The sequence below is a fragment of the Ochlerotatus camptorhynchus genome, unplaced genomic scaffold (genome assembly GCF_037179485.1).
Source record: "Ochlerotatus camptorhynchus isolate MF236.1 unplaced genomic scaffold, CSIRO-AGI_Acam_v1.1 ptg000250l, whole genome shotgun sequence".
In the NCBI taxonomy this organism is placed as follows: Eukaryota; Metazoa; Arthropoda; class Insecta; order Diptera; family Culicidae; genus Ochlerotatus; species Ochlerotatus camptorhynchus.
In genome coordinates, this window is record NW_027040740.1 from 1,371,849 (window position 1) to 1,382,945 (window position 11,097).

Genomic DNA, 11,097 nt, shown 5'->3' on the forward strand with positions numbered 1-11,097 from the left:
AAAGTAATGAACCCCGTAAAAAAAATCCAATAAAAAAAAACAATAATTTTCATTGTCATTGTAACCATGATATTTATTGTCAACACATTGGACATTTTTGTTGATTACCATAAAATCAAAACGAAATTCATGGTTCACAACAATGAAAATCATGGTATTTGTGAAATTTACAGTAAAAAAGGGGGGTTGTTAAGCATCTTAACAATAAAAAAAAAACTGATTTTTCTCGAACAAATTTGATCTCATAACATTAATTTTCATGGCTTGAGCATTGTATCGTTAAAAATAGAAATTAACTATCTCTCTCGTACAACAATTAACAATAAATTTTAATGTACCAGAAATTCAACAGTAAAATTTATTGGAAGTTCATTGTTTTATTATAATTATTTTTTATCGGGCCATCATCTTTTTTAAGCTTTCGCACCGGTTTTAACCGGTATAGCCAGCTGACATACATGGTGTTTTTTGTGGAGATTGTTGACAACTGACAGTGAGTATGGCAGAGTCCTTCGCGGTCGACCTAAAAACTTCGAGAAACTACACGGCTTGCTTGACAATTTGCATGCAGAAGGGATAAGTTGGGAATAGAAAAATAAATAGGATGGATTGAAATTTTGTGCACGTTGAAAATTTTATGAGAGGTTTTGGTAAAAATGGGATAATCCTGAAGTGTCGTTCCCCTGGTTTTTTCATGTTTACAAAAAATTCTCGTACGGAACTTCGAGGTTGAGTCTTGAGTCAAAAGAACTCTAATAGTACCGATGTCGGAACTAGAGAGCTGCTATGTAGAATCGATAAAACTGCTTTACGAAGGCTGTGTTCCATTTGGTGAATTTTCACTTAAATTTGACAGATGGAAAATTTTCAAATAAACCTGCTATTGTACCAGACTTCAAGAGCAAATTTTCATTACGTCGAAAGTAACAAAGGTAAACAAAGTCGAGCTATCAGTGTCAATCGATGCTCCTAGTGGCGCCGGTGGTGTAGTGGTAAGCGTGATTACCTCTCACCCCAGCAGGCCTGGGTTCAATCCCAGTCGGCGCCGCCGGGATGTTCTGAGGCATAACATCTCTGATCACGCCTTCCTTCGGAAGGGAAGTAAAGCCGTTGGTCCCCGGTTCATGAGTTGATGGGTCGATAGGTAGGGTCCAGGTGTGGGAGCTGCCTTCCTGGCGTCGGTAGCATTGGTGCTCAGCACGGAAAACAAGATAGACGGAAAACAAACCAAAGGAAAAAATCGATGCTCCTGGTATTACACTATATACTGTCCGAATATAAGATCACATCCCATTTTTAAATTTATTTCAAATTTTTTTATTTGACGTAACCACCTTCCGATCAAAATAGTCTTCGATATTACTTAAGTCACCCGATTTCTATGGAGATGCCGTTTGCCTTAAATAACAGCGCTGAGAAACCCGTGAAAAGTGTACGTTCGTCGTTTCGCTTTCTCATTATTAAAGTGAATAACTCGAACTGTTTGTTGCTAAGATGATTTCGGTGGTCCTAAAATGATAAATGGGCTGCACGTAAGAAGACGTAATTGATAATTCTCCCGAATATCCTGGTAAATACACTTTGACTTAAGTAACAATAGGGGCCACCAAACGACGTATAATAACTTTTGACTCAAAAACTAGTATTTTTTTAGCATGAAAGCTAGCGATTTGCATTTGTATGATTAAAACCCTGTTAATATGTTAAACATTGCTATCACTATGAGATTATATGTGTTTAATTGGAAATAGGAATAACTTTTCGGATATCAAAACAAAACTTTATTTTTCTCGGATTGGTGCGAATTTTACTTACGACATAATGAATTGGTAACGGTCAGTTTGATCAGTGACGTTTGACGAAAACCAAAAATAAATTGTCGCGGTACAAAAGCCATCATTTCCATACATCCTTTGTCATTGACGAAGAGAAGCCGACAGTAATCCCTTTGAACAAATCCTATCGCATCTTTTACCTTCACTTCTCTTTTTTGTATCATGCATGGACAAAAAAACAAATACCGTCGAACGTGCATGTGAGCAGACTAGTAACCATACTATGAGCGCTTTTTGTTTTCCTTTAGCCTTTATACTCTCCAAAGCGTTACGACCAGTGGTAAAGTTACAAGCCTGTTAATCTCAACGTTGGTTGTTCAAATCCGTTTTGTACCCATTTTAAGTTTTTTGTGTTGCTTCCAACGATCATCATTTTTTTGTCAAACAATACGGAACGGCTGACTAATAGCAAATTTGTTTATTATCCAGATTGGAACCAGTTCCAACCCGTGAGAACCCGAGCTTATTGTCAGTGCGAACCTCAGCCCGAGCCAGGTTACAAAACAAACGTTCACACTGACGTTTGCTAGACAACAAGCAGACCCAATCTTGATACCCGATCCAGGTTGAAACTGAATCAAAAAAAAATTCGCTATAAAACGTGCAGTTTTTAATCCTCTCCAGGTAACCGACCGATCTAAGATAGAGAGAACGTACTGAGCTAGTTTTTTTTCACGACGTAAATAAAAGAGGACTGTCTTCATACGGAATTTGTCATGCGCTGCTTGGAGTACGACGAAGATAGTAATACAATATTTTTCTTCACTGACTTTGCTCTCTCTACGTTGATGCAAGACAGCCCTGTGTCGGGTATTTAAGGATTTTATTATTTCAAAATTGCGTTAAACATCGATTTCCGGCTTTTACATGTCGTTCCCGTTCCAAAAGTGCCTATATGTTGGGTGCATGACAGTTTTACTTAAACCGGAAGTCACCGTGTTGGATTTCAAAATAGCATCGAACAACGATTTTCAAGTTCTACCATTGAATCCCGATCGATAGACCCATGTTTTACTGTTTCAAGGAGCATCATTATCGTCATACGGCTGCCATCTTAGATTTCAAAATTACGCCGGACATCCATTGGCGTAGCTAATGGGGGTGGCAAGGTGGCCAGGCCTCCTGCAGAATTATCTAGTCGCCCCCCCAGAACTTTTGGTGTTTTTTTTTCACCGAGATTTTGTCAAGCTTGTCAAGTTCGATGTTACTAATATTTTTTTAAAGTTCTTTATGTTGACTACTTTTCTTATGTTCTGGACTAGAAACAGCAATTTATTAAAGAAATTATATTATACAGATATTTAATCGATGGCATAATAAGACTTCTGGGAACTTCGTTAAACTTCAAGGACTTCTAAGAAGTTCAGGGAACATTGTAGAAATTGAAGAAACTTAGTAGAAATTCTGAGAACTTCATAGTTCTTCAGAAAAATTCGTAGAAACAAGGAACTTGGAAAAATTCAGAAAACTGCGTGGATGTGGAAAATTTATTTTAAGTTTGAGGAGCATCGTAGAAGTTAAGGGAACATTATTTTATTTCAGGGAAGTTCATTATTGATTATTGTATTATTGTATTGTATTATTGTATATAATTTCAAGGCACTTTTTTGAACCCTCATGGACTTGGAATAGCTGTGGAAATGACGTACAAATTCAAGAAATTTCGTTCGTGGAACTTCGCGGAAAATCAACGAGAAACGTAGAAGTGCAGCAAACTTTGAAAAAGTTTTTTGAAATTTGTAGCATTTTTAGGAGCTGCGTATAAGGAATTTTAAAACAGTTCAGGGAATTTTATAAAAGATCTAAAGATAGTTCAATAAACTTCTAAGAACTTCAGGGATCCTCGCTTCAGTATAGGGAACTTTGTTGCAGTTTGTCAGAGACTTCTTGCCCCCAACTTCGGGAACTTCGTTAAATTTCAAGGAACTTTCCAGATGTTCAAGAATGTTTGTAGATTATATGTGCTTTTCCAGAAGTGCAAAGATATTCAGAGATCTTCGTAGAATTAAGAGATATGGAAAAAATATACACAGCAAAAAAAATGTAATATCGATCAATGTAATTCAAGCTGATGTATAAAATAATGATGTAATAGCAAAAAGCAGATACAATATTACATCAATGGATGTAATTTTGTTCACAAAATCGATGTACATCGTACAACGTTATATTACACAACTGATGGATTGACCTGGTTGCAGCAGTTTGGATGTAATATTCAACGACTTTTTTTTCTGTGCATGATATTTGTAATATGACACGTGCACGACACGTACCAAAAAATAATTGAGGAGATCAAGAGTGAGATAAAAGATAGCCTAATTGCCGAAATTAGGCAGCAGATCCAGGGTGGATTCAACAAGCTCTCTTCAGCAGTGCTATCTCCTCTTCCTCCTCGAATCTTCACGTTTGGTAATCCAAAAACGCCAAAGAGACACCGTGACGACGAATCATCGGCATCCGATCAGCCAAACAAAGTTTAACGTGGCACAGGCCAATCCACTCTCAACGTGACATCAGCCCCAATGAGTAGATCCTACGACAAGTTCTGGCTGTATCTAACAAAAATATCACCAGATGTATCGGAGGCAGACATCGAGAAACTTGCCAAAGATTGTTAGAATACGGATGAAGTTGTTGCCAAATCCCTGAAACCTAGAGGACGGCCTTTGTCAGCACTGTCCTTCGTTTCATTCAAGGTTGGAGTCAATCTCGAAATGAAAACAAAAGCGATGGATCCTTCATCTTGGCCACAAGGTATCGAATTTCGGGAGTTCGTTCAAGATGAAAAGAGAACGCAGAATTTTTGGAAACCGGTACTGCACATAGATTCTGGTCCAATGAGCAACGCCTAGAGTCAGCTGAACCAAGCACCTCGCCTAACCTAGCGTCTTGTGACCCTGCCAACATTCGCACAGATTGGACCGTATATTATCAAAACGTCCGAGGCTTGAGGACAAAAACTAACGCTCTACTCCATTCGCTGCTTTCTTGTAATTTCGACATGGTGATATTCACTGAAACCTGGCTTTATACCGACATTACGAATGCTGAACTCGCAAGCAACTACACAATATATCGTTCTGACCGGAATTCTCGCACCAGCGCACTGCGACGTGGCGGTGGCGTCTTAATTGCCGTGAAATCCGAGTTGAAGTGTAAGGCTGTGCATCTTGTGGGCGTTGAGAGCCTCGAACAAATTGCTGTTCAAGTCGATTTACAACATCAATCGATCTTCCTGTTCTGCATCTATATTCAACCAAACAGTCAGCCCGACATTTACACCAAACACGCTGAGTCCGTACAACAGCTCCTTGGTATGGCGAACCCTCACGATACAACCATAGTTGTGGGCGATTACAATCTGCCAAATCTAGCTTAGGACTTCGATGAAGACGTCAGAGGATTTCTGCCTCTCAATGCTTCATCAGAACAGGAACTCGTTGTAGTGAAGTCCATACTGTCTGCTGGATTGAAGCAAATCAACGATCTGGTGAACTCGAATGGTAAGCTTCTTGACCTGTTTCTCGTCAGTGACTTCAATTGCATCGATCTGTTTAAATCACCCTCTGCAATTATGAAAGTTGATTGTCACCACAAGCCGTTGGTTCTAAAAGTTGACTCCCGTTCGAGAGATTTTCCGCTCCCGTACCCAGCAGCCCTCAGTGAGTATAATTTTGCACAATGTGATTTCGATGTTGTTAACACGAGGATTGCCGCCTTGGATTGGGTACAATTACTTGACCAACCCACTATTGATCCCACCGTCTCCGTATTCTACGATAACATCTATAAAGTAATCCAAGATACTGTTCCGGTGAAGACACGAAAATCTTGTTTGCAATTCCAACAACCTTGGTGGAATCCGAAATTACGTAATCCGCGTAACCGTCTGTGTAAAGCTCGAAAACGTTACTTTCGTTTCCGGACCGCAGCAAACAAGTATACGGTGCAGCTAGTAGAAGCAGAGTATAATAGTTTGCAGGAAGCTTGCTTTCGTGAGTACGTCGACAACCTCCAGAGGGGTTTCAAGGAAAATCCATCGTCGTTCTGGTCTTTTATCAACTCTCGGAAAAGATCAGGTGGTATTCCCATGGAATTCACCTACGGTAGTAGAAGCTCCACCACCGACACCGCTTCTGCTGACCTTTTCGCTAACTTTTTCCGAAGTGTTTTCGAACCCGATCAAACTCCTCCACCGCAGCAATACATTGATCAGCTACCAAGATACGACATTCACCTGCAGCAGCTCATCTTCAGTCAAGACGCTATTCTCAAAGCCCTTTGCTCAGTCGATCCATCGAAAGGTCCAGGCCCGGAACGTATTCCACCGTCTTTCGTCAAGAACTGTGCAGCATCGTTGGCCACTCCCGTTATGTCTATTTTCAATCGATCGCTTAATGATGGCGTTTTTCCGGATGCCTGGAAGCTCACCTCAATTACACTAATCTTCAAGTCCGGTAACATGCACAAAGTGGAAAATTACCGACCTATCTCGATCCTGAACTGCTTGGCCAAAGTTCTCGAAAGTCTTCTGCATGAGAAGTTGTATCCAGCTGTTCAACCCATAATCTCAGAGTTTCAGCATGGATTCATGAAAAAGCGCTCGACAGTCTCTAACTTGATGACTTACACGAACACTCTTATAGGTAGCATCGAGAAGCGTCAGCAAGTGGACTCCGTTTACATCGACTTCTCTAAGGCTTTTGACAAAGTCCCTCACGATCTAGCCATTATGAAGCTAAACCGCCTTGGTCTTCCACCGTGGATCGTTTGTTGGTTGAAATCATACTTATCATCCAGGAAGGCTTTCGTTAAGGTACGTGATTCCAGATCCGAGGTATTCCATATACCATCAGGGGTTCCACAAGGGAGTTACCTAGGACCTCTCATTTTCGTTCTGTTTATTAACGACGTGTGTGATATGCTAAGTTCCTGTAAGTTGCTATATGCGGATGATCTTAAGCTGTACCGTGTGATCAAATCGATCGTGGATTGTTGCGCACTACAAGCTTTTTTTTTTTTTTAATTCTTTATTAAAGAGATTTTTAGCCTTAGGCTAGTCCATCTCTAAGCACTACAAGCTGATATAGAGCGATTGTCATCCTGGTGTCAGATGAATGGAATGCAAGGCAATGCTGCCAAATGCAAAGTGATTACCCTTACCCGCTCTCACTCTCCGATCATTTTTGATTACTCTATGAATCAATCGCAAAGGCTAACTCCATGCTAGGATGAACTATATATTAAGGAAACACATGAGCCTACCGGACGGTACGTACGTTTATGCTTTTTGATGTAAATTTTAAGATGTAATTGCCTTAAGAGAATTAGGCAGGATTTTTTTTTTTAATATATTCTCCTAATATGAGGGGTTTAAAATTGGCATCAAAAGGCATACAAATTGATACGGTCTGGCATGCTCAGTGCTTGCTATCAATATTCGACGACTGTGTTAGGGAAACCACTTTTCCCATCACGTAAACGCCTCGTTTTTTTGTGTCAAAATTACGCATTTTCGTGCACAAAATGCACGAAACTTTTGGTTTATTCAATAGATAATAAAAAAGAAGCGAAAATTGATAGGAGGAATTTCTTGCTAAAAATTTTCCAATTGCGAGATATCCGTGATAAATCATATAAATTCTAGCGCCCTGAAGAAAACCTTACGAAGTGTTTCGGTCATTGCGAGAATTTTTATGTACCACTTCAATACTTGACGCATTTGGTCACAAACGTTTGGTTACTGAGTACATTATCAAAGAGCTTTGGGGGTGATGTGGTAGCAAAATTAAATTTACTTAAACAACTCAATTAACAACAACAAAATTAACTCTTATAGTACGTTCAGACTACAGAGTTATAACATGTTATAACGCTATCTTGATGGTGGTTTCTGTGTTGCAATTATTTGACAACCGTTATAACATGTTATAACTCTCCAGTCTGGACAGCGTTTGAACAAGGCAACAACAATAATTTATGGTGGACCTGAAAAGAACCGTTTTGTCGTGATGATTAGAGTAATGCTGAGCTATTAGGGTGTTTAACACGGATGAGGCTGGCGAGCTGTACGTTGTTTGGAACGAGGGTGACGTGCTTGGCATAGATGGCCCACAGCGACTCACGAAGATGGATCCTCATCAGTAGCGGTGAGGCTTCTTCCTCCTTCTTCGGTGAATGGACGCTCATGTGGGCTGCAGCTCGCTGCTGCTGCTGCGGCTGCTGCTGACGATCGAACGGACACCACCACACACGGTGATTAAATAAGCACCATTCAAGGAGACAGGATCGAATCCGATTTTGTAATCTGTGTTAGGAAATGCGCTTTTTGCAGGCAATCGGTGATAATTTTGATCACTATTGAAACAGTTGGACATTTGGGTAATTTCCAGTAATGTCAAAATTAATGGAATTCATCTGAATTCCACATAACATTTATGCGATCACATTAATTTTATATGATTTTTCATATGAACTTCATCGGCCTCATAATGATTTACTCTATCTACAATGCAGAAAAGATTGTGTTTTGCTGTGGCTAGCTGCGCGCACGCTGAGTAGATAGAAAGAAGATTGATGATGATTTAGACGATTTCCTGCAAAAAAATGATGCACGATGCAAGTAGATGCGAGAAATGAAAGAAGATTTTTCGAAGATTGATTCGCTAGTGTGAGATTTGTTGAGCATCTAGACTTGAGATTTAGATGTGTCGCCCCCCTTGGAGTAAAGTTTAAGTTTCATGTCGGTTTGTCGGTGGTAAAAGCAGCGTAATGTCAATTAATTATATGATTTGAGTAGTAGCTATACTGAAGATCCGAGAAATGTCGCCCCTTCATTGGTAGTAAAATCATTTTTGCAGTATGAGAATATCAGAAAATTCACGATTTTTGACTAAACATGCTTTCATACAAGGAAAAAAATTAACGAGTATCACCATAGTAATGTACTCGTGCAATTTTTGTGCATCTTAAACTGCTCATAAAGACGATAATGAATAAAAATTGAAAATTTTTCATGCATTTCCAAATGGTTTCCTACCATTTCCATACATTTGAAACTGACTGGTCCTCTGGATGTGGATGATGTCAAAAACAACAAAACATGATTAATTGATGCACTGTATTAATGATAATTTTGTTCTTTTCGCAAGTAATATTACACTATATTTTTGACACGATTGAAGTGCATCCACTTTGATGTGATATCAAAATATTTTTTTTGTTGTGTAGTCACAGTCACTATTAACGGAGTTCCAATTTCTTGGTCATATCAAGTGAAATATCTTGGACTAGTACTTGACCAAAAATTAACTCACTAAAAATAAATTAAAGTTAAATCTTGATTGACTAACATTCGGAGTCAATCAAGATTTAGCTTTAATTCGAATCGAAAGGAATGTCCCCGGTTCATGAGTTGATGTGATGGGTCGAGGGTCCAGGTGGGAGCTGCCTTCCTGGCGTCGGTAGCATTGGTGCTCAGAACGGAAAACAAATCAAGGAAATAAAAAGCATCTTCGCGAGTTTTTATTTAACCGTAGTTTAGCAAAATAAAAAAACGCAACAGGGGGGGGGGGCCCTTAGGCCCACTCCTGATAAATTTTTTAGCTACGCCAATGCGGACATCTATTATATGACAAAACTCATCGGTTCCGTTAAAAAAATACCCATATTGCTAGGTACACGAAGCATGCCTGTAACCATGTATGTAAAATAGGTGTCTATCGTTGGGTCTTTAAAAGTACACAGAAAAAAAAGTTGTTGAATATTACATCCAAACTGCTGCAACCAGGTCAATCCATCGGTTGTGTAATATAACGTTGTACGATGTACATCGATTTTGCGAACAAAATAACATCCATTGATGTAATATTCTATCTGCTTTTTGCTATTACATCATTATTTCATACATCAGCTTGAATTACATTGATCGATATTACATGTTTTTTTGCTGTGAGAGTCCGAAGATTGATTTTTTTTTTTCTTGATTTGTTTTCCGTGCTGAGCACCAATGCTACCGACTCCAGGGAGGCAGCTCCCACACCTGGACCCTACATATCGACCCATCAACTCATGAACCGGGGACCAATATAGTCGCTATATTCATAGTCTGGTGGATAGAATTTCGTTCTATCAAAAAGCGGAACCATTTCAATATATTGTAGACTAACAATTGAAAAGGTCTTATCAACGGTCATCTTAACGGTTTCCAAAGTTTTGTTCGCAATAGCTGATGTGCTCTATTCTATTGTTGGTCGTGATTTGCTCGATTGGTTCCGCTATTTGACAGCTCAATTGGTCCCGAGATTCTATCCGCCAGACTATGAATATAGCGACTATAGGAACCAACGGCTTTACTTCGCGCCGACTGGGATTGAACCTGGAATGAGAGGTGATCATTCCTACCACTACACCACCGGCGCCGCTACTCCAAAGATTGATGTCCGACGATATTTTGAAATTCTATATTGTGAACCGGATTATAGTATGGTGGTCCTTAAACGCGCATTATGTACCTGCAACACTTTAATTTTTGGAGATATTGGCAAGTCATTAGCATCACTATGTCAAAACAAGAAAAAAAGAAAAACCGTCAAAAACATAATATAAATAATGCATATCATCGTAAGTGTCACACACTACAGAGCCTAGTAAATAAACGAACTAGTTAAAAAAAATGTAAGTAAAACATTTTAACCATTGTATGTTGTCTACTATTGCTTGACGAAAAAAATAAATTTCTCTTAAAAAAAACCTGTTCGACTAATGTTATTTATTTGCCAATGTGAAGCTCTCCTAATAGAAGTTTTCAAAAGATAATTTCTACTTGAAAACAAAGCCCATTTGATTGGCTCAGCTGTTTGTTTTCAAAAACGCTTTTTATGATTCTGTTAGCAAAATGATGTGTACGTACACGCCAACACCAGAGAAGTATGTAAGGGAAATTTCGGATTGCGTAATGTACTTGTTGTGCGTAATGCTTAATTTTGTAAAATGTATTATAGATTTAAGAATTCAATTTTATTCATGTTCTTTTTTTGATTTATTAAGAATAGAAAGTATGATTGACATTGAATGGAAAGTCCTAAAAACAAGTGTGAGTGTTTATTTACTATCAGTTAGAAAAGTATTAAGTTAAATTAATAAATAACATAAATAAATAAATAAACATACATATACAAATTCGAATGCATTACCGGCAAAATAGAATCACGTCGATATCAGTGTAAAAAGCAATACTCCGGTTTATGCTATTTGTATG